Raw genomic sequence first — 19,242 nt, 5'->3', positions numbered from 1 at the left:
TTCGAACACTTTCCAGCTGCCATCCGGCCATAATATTCCGGCGAAAAGGAATATTCCAGCGAGGGAAAAAAAAGTTTCGGGGGCGGAAGCCCCCGAGGCCCCTAAAGTTGCTCCTAATTTTTGGCTGTGAAAATTTTGGTTTCCGGCGAGTGATTTTCCTTTACACACGATGGCTTCTCCTCATAATGGGGGCCTTACAAATGTGCGCTTTTACCACAAAAAATTACAAGGGTAAATCAGGCTCCATACTTAACAGATCAGATGTCAACAGCACCGGCACAATCACGTGCACGGCATTGAATGCCAAGTGCGCTCATCTGATTGGCATTCCCCACGAGGCCTTGGTGGAAGGTACAAGGATTTCAGCATGCTCTTTTGGTATGTACACATTATACACCATCAAAGGAATCTATTTCTTTCCAGAGCACATTACATATGTGGGAAAATTCTACAAGGGAGGGAGTGAGGAAAAATTTGATAGCTTTCAAATAGAGCAAGGAATGCAAACACTTTACCCCTCCATTGTAAAAATCATTGGCTTTACCACCGAGGCTAGTGCCACTTGTCATTCGCCCACGGAGGGTTCATACGTCACATGCACAGGCTACAACATGGCTGGAGGTCGCTGCCACCAACAAATCAGCACTTACCAGCTCGATAGAGACTTCACGGATCAAAGCAGTGATTGAGAGATGCCAAAAATCTTACACACTTTAATTGGTGGCGTTGCAGGTACTCACTCTGCTGGTATAGTGCATAGCAACATGCACCCATTCAACATAATGTTTGCCTTTACTCATGCAAATAAACCCCGCGTCGGCATCATTGATTGGGACATGATGTTTAGAATGCCAGTCAAGCGCATGTCAAATAATTATTTTCATCCAAGTGGACAGTCGAACTTTGCAGTTTTGGCGGCAAAATCAACAAGGGAAGGAGAGATTGCAAAGCGACCGTGGATTGCGCCAAAAAATATATGATCCACGGTGCATAGATGCGTACACAAAAGCAAGCGACATTTATGCATTAGGATTTATATTCGACATGTTGATAGACTTTTGGAGTGCAGGTAGGAAAGTTTATTTCCCAAAAGAAATATTTTACCACCTCGATCTAGATGCCATGAGGGCCATTCAGATAAAAGTAGATTGCTAGATGAAAGTAAGAGAGCGGGAAGCTAGAAGAAATGCATTAGATTTTTTGAACTTTTTCGAAGAGCATTTAAAGACAAACCCTAATCCTGTCGAGCGACAGCTTCTTGAACTTGCACCGTCTTTTCATTTGGCCTGAATATTTGTGTACCCTACATTTGTCTTTTTGTATGGGTATTTTATTTGTATTAAAGTCTATTATCTGGGTTTGGGGTGGTTCACCTCGTTGAATCATTTGAATTATATTTGAATCTATATGTCTCTAGTCAATTATCTTATAGTTCAGTTTGATCAATCGTCTTGTATTTCAATTGAATCGATTATCTTTAGTCATTTGTCTTGTGGTTCAATTGGTTCAACCAGTTGTGATTTTTTTTCTCATTAATTGTGATTTGATTGAACCAAGATACGACGTGTTGTGTAGTGGACAAGACTGTTGTCTTTGTGTATCTGTGAGAATGATGATCAACAACAAGCAATTGTTAATACATTTCAACGCATAAAATCTCTAGCGCATAGTATATCGGCACAACAAGTGACACACATTGCTCAACGACTATAAAATGGGTGAATCCAAACTACAGCCAATGAAAAGATATCAATAAACAGGGCACCCAACCCTTGACTATAGACTCGTCATTTACATATACTCATCTTGTGGTTCAATTGGTTCAATTAGTTGTGATTTTTTTTTTGCATTAATTGTGATTTGAACCAAGATACGACGTGTTGTGTAGTGGACAAGACTGTTGTCTTTTTGTATCTGTGAGAATGATGATCAAGAGCAAGGGGTTGTTAATACAATTCAATGCATGAAATCTCTAGCGCACGATATATCGGCACAACAAGTGACGTGCATTGCTCAACGAATATCAAAATGGGTGAAGCCAAACCACATGCAATGGAAAGATATCAATAAACAGGGCATCCGATCCTTGACTGTAGACTCGTCATTTACATATGCTCATCTTCTAAAACCAACTTCAACCCTCATACGAACCAATAGCTTTGTCGTAATGAGCATGACTCTCCAAATTCTCAATTGTTTTGGTTTCATACCTTTATGTTTGGTGAAGGATTTTAATATTTTTAGAAGTGGTTACCGAATCAAGAATCAAGTTCAGCCCAAAAAAAGGACTTGTGACTTTGTAACCTTAGGTCGATTCACAAGGAGATGACTGTACCTGGCGCTTGGATACACTCCCCAGGGATTTGCCTAGTCAAAGCACCACGGAGAGCGAGGTTTACTTTATATAATTACGTCCATCGGGGTTTTTTATTTTCTCGACGGGCCCGCCGGGCAATGTCTTTTCCCCAACGGGCTAACCGACTCTATTGGTTTTTGTGAGTCATCATCAAGGTCACATTACCAATTAACATGATAATGTATTTTTCTTGTGTAATTACTAGATTTATTTGAAGGAGAGGAGCCAGGAGCACAAGGGAAGAGGAAGAGGAATACGCACGCACTCACACACACACACACACACACACACACCACCATATCCACACACACAGGTTGGAGGGGGAGAGCCAACACACATTGTGTGCCCCCTTTCTTTCTTCTCTATCTTATGCACTAAGGCACAATACACACTCTACTTAGTGTTAGTGGCTCACACAAGTGTATAGCTGTACACTTAGGATTAGTAGCAGTTAGTGATGGGCGATCGGCCACATGGCCATTAAACCTAACATTCTCCCACTTGATGGCTAATGTTGGAGACCATAAGAATGGAAGAGAACCACTCTTCACCCAATGCCCATCCACTCACGATAGTGCTGAAACTGATGGTTGGAGAGACTTTTAGTGAGTGCATCCGCTGTGTTTTCTGATGTAGGAATCTTCACTAAATCAAGGCTCTTGTTTTCCAGGCCTTCACAACTGAAGTGACAACACACATCAATGTGTTTCGTTCTGGAATGAAACATTGGATTGTTAGCCAAGGGAATAGCACTCTGACTATCACAATGAAGAACTGGTGTACACTGCTCCAATCCAAGATCTTTCATTAGGCGAGCAAGCCAAATAGCTAATTCTTTGCATGCCTCACTCAATGCAATGATAGAAATGGATGTACAGTCTTGAAGAACTAATCTCCAAGAAATAGAAGAACCAACAAATGTGTAAATCCAACCTATTGTTGATTCACGACTATCAACAAAGCTTGCATAATCACTATCTACAAATTTCTGAATGGATGACTCTCCACAACCATAGCATACATGTCTATCTGCAGTGCCACACAAGTATGTGAGAATCCACTTCACAGCATCCCAATGCTTTTTACCAGGGTTAGACATAAATTTGTTGACAACTTCCATTGCATATGCAATTTCAGGTCTTGTAGCCACCATGGCATACATGAGACTACCACAAGCTGAATCATAAGAAACCTTAGCCATCGTATCTTTTTCTCAGCAGATTTGGGACAATCGTTCTTGCTAAGTTTCAAATATGCAGGCAATGGAGTACTCAAAGCCTTCCCCTTCTACATGTTGAAACAATCAAGAACCTTGTGCACATAATCTTTTTGAGAAAGGTACAACAACCTCTTCTTACGGTCACGAGTAATGCGCATACCCAAAATGTGATTGGCTTCACCCAAATATTTCATGTCAAATTGACTTTTTAGCTTGGTTTTCAAGTCAGCAATGTCCTTCTTGGAATGACCAACTATAAGCATGTCATCTACATAAAGGATAAGCATAATAAGTTGTCCATTGGGTTGTCTTTTCAAATAAAGACATGGATCCTCACTACGCTTATAGCCTAGGAAACGCATAAATGCATCAAAATTTTGGTACCATTGTTTAGATTATTACTTCAATCCATAGAGACTTTGCGGAAGCTTACAAACCAAATGTTCCTTGCCCTTTAGCACAAACCTTTCAGGTTGCTGCATATAAATTTCTTCCTCGAGATCATCATGTAAGAAAGTTGTAATGACATCCATTTGATCAAGCTCCATATCTTCACTGGCAACCAAAGCAAGCAACATTCTCAGTGTGGTCATCTCGACCACTGGAGAAAATATTTCTTGGAAATCGACACCATATTCTTGCTTGAAACCTTTGGCCACTAAAGGAGCTTTGTAATTGTCAATCTTCTTCTTTAAAACCCATTACAAGGCTTTCCTACCTTTTGGCAATGGAAAAAGTTCCCATGTTTTGTTCTTTGCAATACTGGATAGCTCCCTCTTCATAGCATGTTCCCACTGAACCTTATCATTGGCTAGCATAGCCTCTTTGTAACAAGAAGGCTTACCATTATCTGTCAGCAAAACAAAATCCACACCTGGAACAAAACTTTCTGACGGATGTGAGACTCTTTGAGATCTTCGCGGCTGATCAGAACTCGTACTAGCCTGTGTTGTAATTGGCTCAGGACAGGAGGTGTTGATACATCAAGAAACGTCACTTTTCGGAATTCAACCTCTTTCACTGGCTGTCTATGCATCTTAGTCTCATTAAAGACAAAATCACTGCTACGGATCACTGATTGACTTTCCAGATCCCATAAAAGATAGTCAAATTGACCATCTACACCATAGCCAATGAAGATGCATTTCCTGGACTTAGGATCTAGCTTAGCACGCAACTCCTTGGGTACATGTGCATAAGCTTCATAGAAAAATGTGTGGATTTTTTCATAAGACAACTTATGTCATGACCATAACTCTAAAGATACACAAAATTGTAGTGAAACATGGGTGATCTATTGATCAAGTACACGGCTGTGTATAATGCTTCAACCCAAAACGCTTGCGATAAATTAGCATGTGATAGCATAGACATAATCCACTCTTGGATGGTTCTATTCACTTGTTCCGAAACACCATTTTGTGCAGGGGTATAAGGAGAAGTAAACTCACGCCTAATTCCCCTACTTGAATAGAATTTAACAAACTCTTTGGAGACATATTCTTCACCATTGTCTGAGCGCAAAGCTTTTAACTTATGTTCAGAGTGGGTTTCAACACTAGATAAGAACTTCTTGAAGCAAGAAAAGGTCTCATCTTTAGACTTCATGGCGTAAACCCAAACATGTCGTGTTGCATTGTCAATGAATGTAACATAATAGGACGCGCCACCATGGTATTTAGAAGGCATAGGCCAACATAAATCACTCTGTACAAGCTCTAAGGGTTTTCTTTCTTTGTCAAAAGAATGTGTACGATGTGTCCGTGTTTGCTTCCATATTGACAGTGCTCACAAAAGGGAAAATAAAAAAAGGACAAAGACCGTAAGTAGCCCAAACGAGAGAGTGTCTCCATTCCCTTCTTTGACAATTGTCCTAACTGGCTATGCCGCAAAGCAACGGTTGGCAACTCGGTTATAGAAATAACATTGTTTTTATCAGATACATAAAGAGGATAAAGTGTACCAACTTTAGAACCATGGGCTATAATAAGATGACCCTTCACAACACGTCAAGATTGCTGATGAAAAATAATTTTTTAACCCAAGTCATCAAGACGTCCAACCAAATCAGATGGCGTGTCAAGGCTGGAACATGAGGCACATTATGGATGATAAACTTCACCCCATTTTCCATAACCATGGCAATATCACCTGTTCCAACAATGTCACAAGAGTAAATGTCACCAAGTGTAGTAGAGCCAATGGTTTCCTCGTATGTAGTAAACTATTGCCTATGAGGTGTGACATGCAATGAAGCACCCGAATCAAGAATCCATGTATACGATACTTCACCATTAACAATGAGTTCACAGCTAGCATAGAACTCTGCAAAGATAGAGTTTCATGTGCATCATAAAAGACATCATTATTTTCAATCAACATATTAATTTCTTGCACATCACTATCATCTTGAACTATGTTCAGTTCTTCAATCTTAACCGAACTCTTTGGTTTCTCCTCTGTATCATCATGATCTTTGGCTTTACCTTTGCCCTTCTCTTTGTCACGCTTCCATGCATAACAATCCTTCTTTGTGTGACCAAACTTATCACAATAATGGCATTGAGCATTGTGATGACAACGAGACTTTGATCTACCCTTTGATGCATCTCTATTGCCCTCTTTCTTGGACTCATGTTGCGAAGAACGGACCTTATGTTTCTTATGATCCCTTTGCACATAATGAGCTTTGCCATAATGCGAGCTAGTCATGGTCTTTCGACGCATCTCCCATAACAAAAGTACACTAGTAAGATCATCGTATTTTAGTGTACAATCAGGACTAGAGTTACTAACAGCTGTGCAAAAGATATTCCAAGAGGGTAGCAACGAACAAAGCAAAAAAAATGCGTTCATCTCATCATCAATGGTCATGCACTATGCACGAAACTGAGCAAAAATAGAATCAAAATCATTGACATGGTTGGAAATGCTAGCTAACACCTTCATAGAAAGATTGAAAAGTTTTTGCATCATGAAAACCTTATTGCTAGCCGTATCCTTTTCGTAAGTGTCGCATAATTTTTTCCATAAAGCATGAGCTGTGCCGCATTCTAACACTAAAAAGTATACCAACTCACCAAGGTGCAGTCTAATCGTAGACCTGCATAGCTCATCAAGCTCCTCCCACTGAAACTGAGTCATGTGCATATCTTCAGTTCTAGCCGCATAGGCAATAGGCAACTTTTGCTTCTTTTGGACAAACACATCATGCAATTGGTTCTTCCAAATCTGTTAGTGCCATCAAACTTCTTTATGTCATAAATGTCACGGTCTCTACTAGTAGACATAGTGACAAAACTACCAAAAGTTTTTGGGAAAATTGCACCAGAGTCTCCTTTGTATTTGGGACTATGTCAACCAAAATACGAGACAAAATGACCAAGCATCTCACTCACAAAGCATAAAAGAGGGCAATGCCTCTCAAAATCACATTGTATAGAGACCAACTAAGGTGCATAAAATGTCAAACTGACCATAGACCACCAACTCGGCGTCAAAAGCACCTATACCACTCTATACATGTCCTATGGTGAGGCCTTGTAAGGAATGCTCCAACTACCTGTATCACCGAAGGTATCTTCACATTTGAAATACCCCACCTCATTGAAAACCTCACGCTATTGACCCTCAACAACGTAGGTTATGCAGCAAAATGTATAGCCAAGTCTTACATATGGCTATCATCAGGACCAACTCTCAAAAATGGTCAGGATTGTTGTACTAGCCAAAAGATGGTTCCACAAAAGCGTACAATGGCAGTATCCACAAAGACGTAGAAGTCTATCATGACACTCAAACAGGAGTCAAAAGCATGTGCATGCAAAGAAATATCCGTGCAGGAGTCAAACCGCTCTCAAAAAAACTCAAACACTATCAAAAGTGCCAACATATGCATGTACGCATAAAAAGTTGCTCCCACTAGAACCAGAATATCGCAATTATAGAAACTTGTAGCCTGTGAGTCGATGTCGATGCTGTAGTCAAAGCCAAAATCAAGGCCGAGAAACACAAAGAAAACTTACCAAGCCACTCTATGTACCTGTACCTGTACCTGTACCTATATTTGTACCTGTAGTCAAAGAAGACAATGCCGTCAAACTCCCACTCTATGTGTGTGTATGAGGCCACTCCGAAAGAGGCTACACACTCCCAAATGAGCTGGATGAAGGAGAGGAGTCGGGAGCACAGCAGAAGAGGAAGAGGAATACGCACGCACACTCACACACACACCACCATATCCACACACATAGGTTGGAGGGCGAGAGCCAACACACATTGTGTGCCCCCTTTCTTTCTTCTCTATCTTATGCACTAAGGCACAATACACACTCTACTTAGTGTTAGTGGCTCACACAAGTGTATAGCTATACACTTAGGGCTAGTAGCAATTAGTTATGGGTGGTCGGCCCCATGGCCATTAAACCTAACATTATTAACGTAATCACACGATCCTGATCCAACATCAATGAAATCCTTGATTATATCACTTATCATTTTGTACTCTCCCTATCTGGTACAGAGTTTTTGTTCATTTGAGAAGGTAGAAGTCCTCTTCTACCTTGGCTACTTTGACTGCAAAGTTATCCTATGAAATAGCATTTTTGGGCTACCTTCCTTCGTTGGAAATTTACAAACCTGAGCTAGTGATGTCATATTTGAATATCCATTGTCCTCGTCATCATCTTGGTCTTTGTCAATAGCTATGTGACTCTAACAATGGCTTGATGGAGACATACTTCCACTCTTCATTGTGCATTCTATTTTTGCATCTTCTCCATAGCCCACTCATACATGGTTCACAAAGGCATGAAATAGTTTGGAAGCATCATGTGCATTTGTCATCATTTGAATATCCATCTACACAATGAAATGAGCAGGATCCTACAATGCCCTCTTAGTCCCATTGGAGATTGCATTGCACATCATCCTTGGAAACTACTGCCTTGGAAACAAGGCAGAAAACTCTCTATGTATTATATCTTTGAGTTTCTCCTCATGGCTAACAGGTTCCATTCAAAAAAATAACCATGTCATCTGCACACTTCATAGTCCAACCATCTGGTTTCAATTGCTCATGTGTCAGGGTTCTCTTGATGACTGCTCCCACCCGCCATGCTGTCCTTTTCCATGCCTTGATGCAAAAAAGTTGTGCATCAAATGTAAGTCTGTTATTTGATAATATTTGGCCACAAAGTAGTAAGGTCTTCGTGCCTTGAATTGTAAAGCATCAACATTTGACCACACCTAATGATGATGCAAACAAAGTCCTTGTTTCTTTAGCCACTTGTCACGAAGCATAAAATAGTATTGCAAGAATAATATTTTTTGATGCTTGTCATCTGATATGTAAAAATGCAGTGTCTTCTCAACATCATGTGTTGCATTTCTACATAGGTAATTTGCACCAGTAAGTATTGTGACTTGGGTCGACCACCAATGCATGGACTAAATCTCGTTATGAATTTTGAAAGAGTAATTTTTTGCAAATTCAATGACTAAAACAACAACATTTCTAGGAAAATTGAGCAAGCACTCCTTATACTATTGGGCTTGCCAATGGAAGATGAAGTTATGATTGATGAAATTTGTGAGGTGAGCTGAAAATAGGTTAAGAAAGCAAAAACTTTGCATTCTTTTTAGAAGTAAGTCCTTTCTCTTCTTTTTGCTCCCCCTTGCATCAACTTGTCTAGTTAGGACGTCCGTGAAAACCACCTCCTTGATATCCATTGCAATCTCACTATGGCAGAATGTCAACTTGCGTGTGTCCCACAACAGGAGCAATCCGGTTGAACTATACCAAAGATTCAATAGGAATCATCCTACAGTGGACGTGTCTCTTGGATGATTTGAAGCGTTAAAAGATGTACTCTGTCTGAAAGCTCAAAGGATGGTAAACCTATTGTTGTGTACACCATATCCAAATGATGTATTTCAAAGATACTTTTAACTAGTGAGGCAGTTCGGGACGAACAACAAGAGAGGCGGCCTATAAACACCCCTCAAGTCTTTCGTTCTGTGCAATTGGGGTTGGGGAAACCACAAGCAAGAAAAACCAACAACAAACCCACATCCAAATAAGTGAAAGGGAACCACCTAGCTAGAGAAAACTAGGACGCAAGAGAGGACAATCCCTGAGCAACAGAAGCAAGAAGGAAGTGTACACTAATATTAATACCAAGGCTACACACCCAAACACCAAAACACACACACACACACACACACACACACCACACACACACATAGCACCCACAATGAGAGTTTGTGCAAGGATTTAGCTTCAATTTTGATAATTGATGCGGATGTATAAACAGCTTGCAGGACTAGAGTCAAGAAACACAATTAAGCTTGATGATGTTGCAATCTACACATTATCTTAAGGTTATGGGAGCCCTCTCACCGCACAACCCTCTTACAATGTGTTCTGAAGCAACAAAAAAAAACACAAGATCTCTTGAGTTACATACAAGAAAACGCTACAAAAGAACCCCAAAATGAGAATGCTTCACCTTAAACCAAAGGAAATGAGGTTGTTAAACGTGAATTGGAGAGCCTCAAGGGAGAGTTTTGGATCGCGATTGCTATTAGCGGGTCTCTGTGACGAACGTCTATAGCATAGCTTTCCGGCACTAACATTATGTCAATACTCAGGGAAAGTGACTTGGATGGGGCATGGAGACTCTATGAGATCGTCAATCTCACGAAGTGAACCTTAACAAGCAAACACGACAGCAAACCAACACTCAATGACCATGGAAATCTGCCTATGTCCTTTCTCACAGCTCTAGGTCATCACGCTATTTGCGCACTCGAACGGACTCGAAATGCAACGAAACTTTAGGAGAAGGTCTACAACACCTAGGGGCACTATCCTAGCAAATCTACACGCAATCAGACAAGGTACCAAAATCATGATCCATCATGAAAAAGGTCCTGAAAATTGCAATAGAACATACCAGAAAGGTCGCCCTATGGTCTAAGAACACTCTCCTATGGTCAAAACGACTAAAAACAACGATTTAAGCACGTAAATCTGCAATTATAGCTCACAGACGCATGGTTGTGAACCACAGCAAAACTGACAATGCTTACACTTAAATTAAAGAGCAAAGAGAGAGGAACACAATGCAACTTCTGGATTTGAAAACTGATTACCCATTCATTAGTTGCATCGATTACAAATTGGAGCAGCTCGTAGCTTGAGCGTATGTTTTTTGAGCTCCCTTCTTCTTCTAAAGATAAGACTTCCTTTCACATTAAAGTTATTGACCTTTATACCTAGGGCATTCTAAATATCTAGTGACCGGCTGACACGGACTTTTACAATTATCATGACATCATTACAACTCAGGGAATTGACCTGTTACTCTAGAATTAGAATTTACATAGAGTATCACTACACTAGCTTGGACAATGAATAGAGTACAAATGTGGTGTCCGGCTACGTGTTTGGCCAGGTGGGTGCCCGTTTGATCTGTCCTCAAACATTCCCCCCTTCCTAATTTGTGTCGTCCCTTGACACGACCTTGTGCAGTCTTGTCATAGGGTTGTCTTCAGCTTTGTCTTCAAGGTTGAACTTCAGCTTGGGAAGTGCTTTGTCGTTGATGACGCTCCCCCCTTCCTTGAGTGATTCATAACTGTCATGTTGTTGATACCTGATTTGAGCGTGATTGTTGAGGCAACTTTTCTTCTTGTTGCACATTCTCCTCTTTGTTGCCAGTCCTGGTCACCGGGAAGATAGATGTGATGTGTCTGAGCTTGTAGAACTGAACCTCTTTGGGGCGTGGACTTTATGATGGATTTGCTTTCAAGGTCCACTAGAATTTGAGTTGTCTGCAATAGGTCACTAATATTGAAGCACTGTGTGAGCTGCTTTTGATTGTTGTGGATCACTCTCTCACGGAATTTGTCATTGCTTGTCGTTGTAGGCCATTCTTTGACTTGCCATTGTTTGATGGAGCTTTGTTGTTGACCTTGGAGATAAAAGATTCTCTTGATAAGCATATGCAGATCTGCAATTTTTTCTCCAAGTTTTTGTCAATTGATTTGGGTAGACATTTTCTTATTGTTGATGTAGAAGAAATATATACAAGAAGTCAAGGATGAGGGTTTCTAGATTAGGGTCTTAAAACCTTGATGACCAAAGGGAAAAAAACCCGGTGGGAAAAAAGTGTCTGTGGTATACGCTCTTATTATTGGAGTTGATCATTTGGAATTGAAGTACCTATCATGCAAGGTGAGTGCTTGGGAGAAACAAAGGAAGAGTGCCTAATGCAAGTGCCAATTATGGGACACTCTATATGCATATGAAAATTTGTCAAACAAAAGCATGTAGTGTAAGAGATAGAGTTGATGGGTGCTTCAAGGAACAAATGTAGCACATGTGACATCAAAGGATGTCTCAATAGTTTCCATGTTTCCAAGAAGGGTTTTTTATGTAGAAGCTTCTCTACTCATACCTTACTGTGTTGAGTGCATGAGTGTCTTTTGGACTTCCTCTTTCACTTACCACTATACTACAATGACTTCGACTCTTATGCTCACCTATACCAGCATGAGCGACACAACGTAATTATGCTCAACTCTTCCAGCTTGAGCAGTACCTAGAATAACTAAGACTCTTAGACCACAGAGAATATTACGTGAAGGTTTGCGACTAACACCTTGCTCATTTAGTGGCTTAGCTACCCGACTTTGACTTTTATGCCATGTATTTTTAATGGCGACTTGGACTTACCTGTTCAAGGCCAGAAACCCAATTCCATAAGTTCTAGAAATTTAGGCATTTTCCCTTGTTTTGGTCTTTGGGTGCCACCATTTTATCTTGTAGGTTGGCATATGTTGTCTCTTCTTGACTTGCTTGTCGTATGTTCACACTGCTTTCTGAAACGAGTTCTTCAGCTGCTGTAGAGACTGATGGATCCTTTGCTTTATCTCCCATGAGAAGCGGTTGTTGATAGGTGTGGGTTCCTTGTGTTTGAGTTTCCACGAGCAATTTTGGAACCCATCTTGTTTTTGGTCCTTGTGTGACCGTCTTTTGTATTCGCTTTTTTGGCTCAATGACTTGATGGACACTATGCTTTGGTAGCCACATCTGATGATTTCCTTTGTAGAAGACCTAATTCTGTAGTTGATGACAAGGTATCCATATAGAAATTTTAGTAGTCTTGGTTGCAATTGGCTTCTGTTGGTTGTTGGTTATCATTGTTTGCCTTTGGGTAGAAGCTTGTGCTGCATGATTTCTCTTGGCTGTCCCAGATTGAGCTACAATTTTTGGTAACCATATTTGTGTGTTACCTTCATAAAATCCTTGTGCTTTGAGTAGATTAACTGGAATCATTCGCTGATTCACCTGTTTGCGTTGGGTAATTTGACTATCAAGTGACTTTGGTACCCAAACTTGTCGCATTCCTTGCTGCTTTGATTTTTGCTTTTGCCTTTTGTGGTAGTTCTTTTTCCTGATTGAGTTGTTTGTCTTGCCTTTATAGCTCGTCTTGCTCTTTGTAGAACTCTTTGGTTGAGGTGAGTAGATCCAGGCTGTTACTTTAGGCTTTTTGGCCCAAACATTAGCGTTTCCTTGGAAGTATCCCTAAGCAGTGATTGACTCATTTGATGCTACCCACCCTGTCACCTTTTGCTGTTGTGGTTGAACTTGTCCTTCATGTATCCAAACTGGGTCTCTGATTTTAATGTGCTCTTTGGATACCAACACTTGGTTGACATTCTTTGTCTTCTTTTGGATGCTTTTTTGTGATGGAAACTTTGGTTGATAGACTTTTTGCTTTGGTTTCCATTGCATTGTTGGTGATGTGGCTCTTGATGTGGAGGCTTCGCGAGAAATTTGATGGAGGCTCGTTGAAGGTAAAGTCATCTTGCGAGGTTGATATACTTCAGTGTTTACCTTAGCTTTACCTTTTTCTGCAATGCTTTGTTGCTCCTTTTTTGCATTGAATTCATGTGCTTTTGGGACTTTTGATGGTATTGTTGTTGCGGCTTTTGATTTTTGTCGAAAGAAGATGTTCCTCCAGCTTTCTGTCAAGACTAGACTCTCCTTGATGTGATGGGAGTCGATTATGTGGAAAGTATCCTTATACTCTTCGGTACTCAACTTGAGTACATCTTCTGCCATGACAAAGCTAGGAATCGGTATTTTTGAACTTGTGTATACTATCTCGTCTAGCTCATTGATTGGCGGCTTTCCCATCATGATCCACGTTCCATAAGTCATTAGATTTTTTGTCACTTTTGGATCTATCACAGCTGAACATGTGATTTTGAGTCATGTTTCTCCATGTTTGCTGAATTTGATCGTCGTAGGAGACAGTTGATCTTCTTCTCTATCCATGTTCTTCTTTTGATCTTGTATTTTCTGAACATTTGATGTTGAGCTTGGAAATTTTCTTCCTTCTTTTGCGTTCACTTGCTCTTTTTTAGGAGTCGACTTCCTTGAAACAGCTTTTATCGGTTCTTCAAGTATGTCAATGATGACATATTCTCGTGGTTGCTCTGCTTCCTTCGTTTGCACTTTGGCATCATGGTCCATGATGTAGCTATCTGTCTCACCTTTTCTGCTTTCACACTCACAAAACTCATTAGCTTCCTTCAACACCTTAATTGTAAATAAGGGAGTTATATCATATCCATCTTCATTGCAAAATTTAGTTGGGGTCACCTCATTCACGTAGACATCAAGAGTGGCTAGTATTTGATCCCATCCAAAGGGTTCAAATAACTCCTCTATAAATGGTTTTGGTACATATGCCTCATCTTCTACTGAACGCTCTAGGATGCAATCTTGCTTTCTAAGACTTCCACTCTCAGGAGATCCGTACATCCAAATATGCGCTTTTCTTTCCAAATCAATTGTGGAGTTTAAGTCCTCCCCCGGGGTTCGCACTACATCTCTATAACTATGATCTTTGACACTGATTTTTGTTGTGACCTCTTTGTGTCTCAAGTAGATATAGTCGTAGTCCCAATCTTGTACCATTTTAAGTTGACGCATGAATGGTCTATCCAATATGATATCAAAGTTTCTACTCTTGTCAAAATTCATTATGGAAAAGGTGTGCTCATACTCTATGCCACACGAGTATACAATGATTTGTTCTAATATTCCAATGGGTTTCTCCGTGTATCGATCCGCTAATCGCAGTTTCATTCGAGTTTTCCTAAGAGCAGGCTTTCCCCATTTTTTCCATATCTCTTTGGTTGTTATGGCAATTCCTGCCCCACTGTCTAATATAGCAACCGTATTTACTCCTTTGTACTCAAGTGGTAAGGTGGTGTTTCCTTCTTCTCCTTCACAATAGTCACCCACCTTATTTACTAGTATTGGCTTTGTATGTGGCTTCTTAGGCGAGGTGTTATCTATGTTTTCTTCAGCAAGTTGGTCATGTGAATGGATTTTCAAGCCCATCTTTCCCTGGTTTTTTCTCATTAGGCCCCATAGATGCGGTCTAATTTTTAGTAGCTCTGAGAGATAAAGTGTGCATTGTATAGGAGAAGACATCAATTCATGCAAGCTCTTGGTATCCATCATTTTTGGTGTGGCTTTCCACTAAGAAGGGACCAGTTTAACCTCCGATTTTGTTTCGAGTTCTCCTATGAAAGATGGCAAAGTTTTTAGAGAGCATGGTTTACTCTCTTCAGATGCCACAGACCCGAGATCCCCATATAGAGATCGTATATCCGCTGGGAAAAATTCATGTTCCATGTTTATCTCAAGGATAGGTGCTGATTGTAAAGTAGCACTACCATCTTTTTTATTTTTGATCGATTCCCACAAGGATTGTGGCCACGGTTCTTCTACCTCCGGAATAGGCATCACTACTGGTGAGCCCACCTCATTTGTGGTATTGGCTACTTCCCTTGTATCTAAAGGTTCCTCAACTCCTGGCTCTTCCTCTTTGTTTATAATACCACGGGTCTCCATTTCCTGGACTTTTTTGCGGATTAGCACCTCCATTTTTAGAGCATCTGGAACATGTGGTTCCATAAGAGCTTGGGCCTTTTGGATGAGCTCCTTGCACATTTGCAACCTCTCTTTATCATACCGTGGATGAGGATACGTTTAGCTATCTATCCTCTTGGATTTGGTTGGATTTTAGCCTAGCTTCATAAGCTTTCAAGATCGCATCAAAAGGTTCAAACACTTTGTCGACCAAGACCCTCCCGAGTTAGTCTTTGACTCTTTAGGTCCCATTGCATTTTTGTTCCTTTCTTGCTCTTGTCTAAACTGCTCTCTTGTTTGATTCAGTTCTGTTTCCACAGCCGCTTTCTCCTTCAGCCTCTTCAATTTCATTTTGTCTCGTCTGCCTTTCCACGATCTTCTTCCAAAGGTTCTCACCGATTTGTTCTCAAATTTTGTTTGAACATGCAATGTGTCTTTTTCAGCTGTTTGTTTTTGGCAGCTTCTTGAGCTTGAGCTCGAGTCATCACTTGTAGGATATCACTTGCGGAGGGGATCACCCCACCCCATGGTGAGCTCGAGGTTTTGCTTGTAGCCTTGGTTTATTCTTCTAATCACCCCCTCGACCACTTGATCAATGATCGGTTCCCAAGGAGTTTGAACATCTTGCTTTGTGGTGGGTTCCCTCTTTGGAGAAGAGGCACTACTAGTCGTGTTTTCTGTATCTTCGGTCACCTATCCGTAGGCCTTGCAATTGTCAACTAGATATAGAGCTTCCCTAGTGACTTGGTTTAACGTTGTGCATCCTTTCAAATGTAGGTCCTTTTTGAGAGTTTCATTCCTCAAGCTCTCTATGAAGAGAACTGACAATCTCTCATCTTGCGGTAACTCTCTCACAGGACATCTATCAATGTATTGTTTGAAGCGAAGCAAAGCTTCCTTCACTCTTTCATTCGCTTTTTGTCTGAAAGCGTACATTTGGGACACTATGTTATGTTTGATTCCTTTTTTTGAGAATTCCTCTACAAACTCTTGTAAGAGTTGTTCTATGTTTGGAAAATCATCTCTATTTAGTGGTTGGAACCGAGTCAAGGCTGTTCCTTCCAATGTTAACCCAAATCCTTCATACTGAGTATGGAAATCCGCAATCTGTTCAGCTCTCAAAACTTATTTGAAGAGTGAGACATGAGCATATGGATCCCCTGACATTGTACTTTGTCTTGACACATTGAGCCACTTGATATGGTCTTAATTGTTAGGATTTAGTCACTAATCTAACCAATTTTTTGTCTCTTGGAAAGACATCTCTCGTTTGCTCCTCTCATCTTGGAGAAAATCCTAGCGGAATCCTCTCTGATATGCACTCTGACATTGTTTTTGGCTGAAAGTAAGTAGGAATCGGAGTACCCTTGTATGTGTATTTCTCTAAGTCAATTGGATCGACAAGTTTGTACTCTCTTCCATACTTATCTACCATCAAAACTTGCACTCCACTGGCATCTATATATGTGAATGCATAGAGGTTCTTATGGGTGGTCAACTCCCTCGCATTGGGCTCTACACACCTCTAGAAGATGTATGGATCCCCGTTTGTGAATCTATACAAGCCCTCATAAGTGTAATCTGTAAGCACTCTCATTCATTCATTGGCTTTGATGAATCTCACGTTTGGTTTGTCGATTAGAGGATGCCTCTCCTCTAGGTATTCTCCCAATCCCCCTGTTGTTGGCATTGCAGTGTTTTTCATGTCTTTGAGTGGAGTAGAAAACCCTGGCGGTGAATGATTTATCATGATTAAGGATCACTCAAATCTCTCAAGATTGTCCTTGAGAAGCCCACTTTGGCTTAGTGCAACTTATCCCTTATTGCTCCTGGTAAGGTCTCTCAAAAGTCAAAAATTTGTGACTTTTTGGTCTCTGGAAACTACTCTTGGGGTACCCTAAAAGTTTATATACCTTAATCAATTTGGAGTTGTCAATCAAAAGTTAGAGAAATTTTAGTGAACTTCACTTGAAACAACACTCAAAACAGTCTCAGGACCAAAACACAGGAACTTTGGCTTGTATCTTGGCCTTTCGAAGGTATTTTTAGCTCAAACTTGAGATTTGGGTTCTCAAGTATGTCTACAAGATCACCAATTCAGATACCCCCATTATGCTGAGAGGTTCCCTGTCAAATTTTTTTCTCCAAATTTTTACTGTGTGTAGATAAGGTCATAAGCAGGCTATATACCAATTTTTAGCAAATTCTGAGGTGGAGGTAGATGGATCCCAATCCATGTTCAACCACATCTAGACTTGTCCTCTTAAGAGTTTGTTCCTGACTATGTCCACAATCTAAATCTCAAATCTTTTTGGATTTGGACTTGGTTTGATAGGTCAAATGGCCAACATTAGGTCTGCACTGCGGGTTTAAGTCTGTCACCTGTTTTGCTCCCTTTTGACCCAAATTTGCTCAAATTTTTCCAAAATTGGAGCTGGGGATATGTTTCCTTCTGTATGCACTACTGATTTGGAAAGTTTCAAGTCAAGCTATTACTATGGGTACATGGATCGCGATCCATGTTTGGAGCCCAAATTGACTTCTTTTGGTACCATCAGATTCAGCATGATTAGATCCTATGGTATCAAAATTTTTGAAAATGGACCTGTGGATTGAAAGTTAGCTCAGTTCTGGAACTTGCTCAAAGTACTTGGTAGTTTTGGACTTTTGGTTTGGTTTTTGGTATCCAAATTCAGTTTTGAAAAGACCACTAGACTCCTTGTGATGGGTTCTAGCTATGGTGCAAATTTGGTCTCAGTCTATGACAAAGGAATATGGATCGCGATCCATGTACCTATGTGTCACATGGTAATGAAACTTGGCACACAGCTTCCTCTTGGTCCACTGATCACTGCTATATGGTTTTTGTGTGATTTGGACTTGTTTAGGTCAGGCAAAAGTCAATCCCTAGGTTTATTTTAGGGTTTTTTCTTGCACTGTTTTTGGCTCTTTTGACCCAATTTTTGAACTTTTTTGACAAATTTTCTTTGGGAACTTTTGTTCACAATGGTCTCTGCTACAGGCTTGAAAACTTTTTTTCCAAAAATTTCTCATAGGTACATGGATCGATCCATGTTCCACCACTTTTGGATCTGAATTTTTGGTGTGCTGTTAGTTTATGATGTTTGTAGACTGCTCACAATTTTTTTTGGAATTTGGATCAATTTTGCCCTACCAAAACTGAATTTTACGGGCTGCTATGACAGTTTAGAGAATGTTCTAAATTTGGCTCTTTTGACCACTTTTTACAAGTTTTTTGCATATGGTTCCTTTGGGAAAAGTGTTTGTATATGTGTCAACTATCCATTGCTCAAATCTCATCCAAAAAAGTTTCAAAAAAATTTCATGAGGTACATGGATCGCGATCCATGTTTGACCACATTTTGACATGAAACTTGGTCAACTGGTAGTCCATGTTATGGTGATACTCTTTCCCAAATATTTTTGAATTTGGCCAACTTTTTTATAATCAAAAGTGAGTTTTTTTATGTCTATCCTGCGGTTTTTGACTAGTTTCTGTATTTGGCTATTTTGACCAACTTTTTTCAATTTTTTGACATGGTCCCTTTCGACAAAGTTGTTCCAAATGATATCAGGAATGTACTTGTCAAATATTAGCCCCAAATGCCAAAAAGGTACATGGATCGCGATCCATGTTTGGCATCATTTTTTCATGAATTTTGTTATGTTGGTTCTCTATGCCCTATAGAAGCC

Source organism: Adiantum capillus-veneris, chromosome 28 (genome assembly GCF_014529385.1).
Source record: "Adiantum capillus-veneris isolate H3 chromosome 28, ASM1452938v2, whole genome shotgun sequence".
NCBI lineage: Eukaryota > Viridiplantae > Streptophyta > Polypodiopsida > Polypodiales > Pteridaceae > Adiantum > Adiantum capillus-veneris.
The sequence above is the reverse complement of the archived record's forward strand: the minus strand, read 5'-3'. Positions refer to the sequence as shown.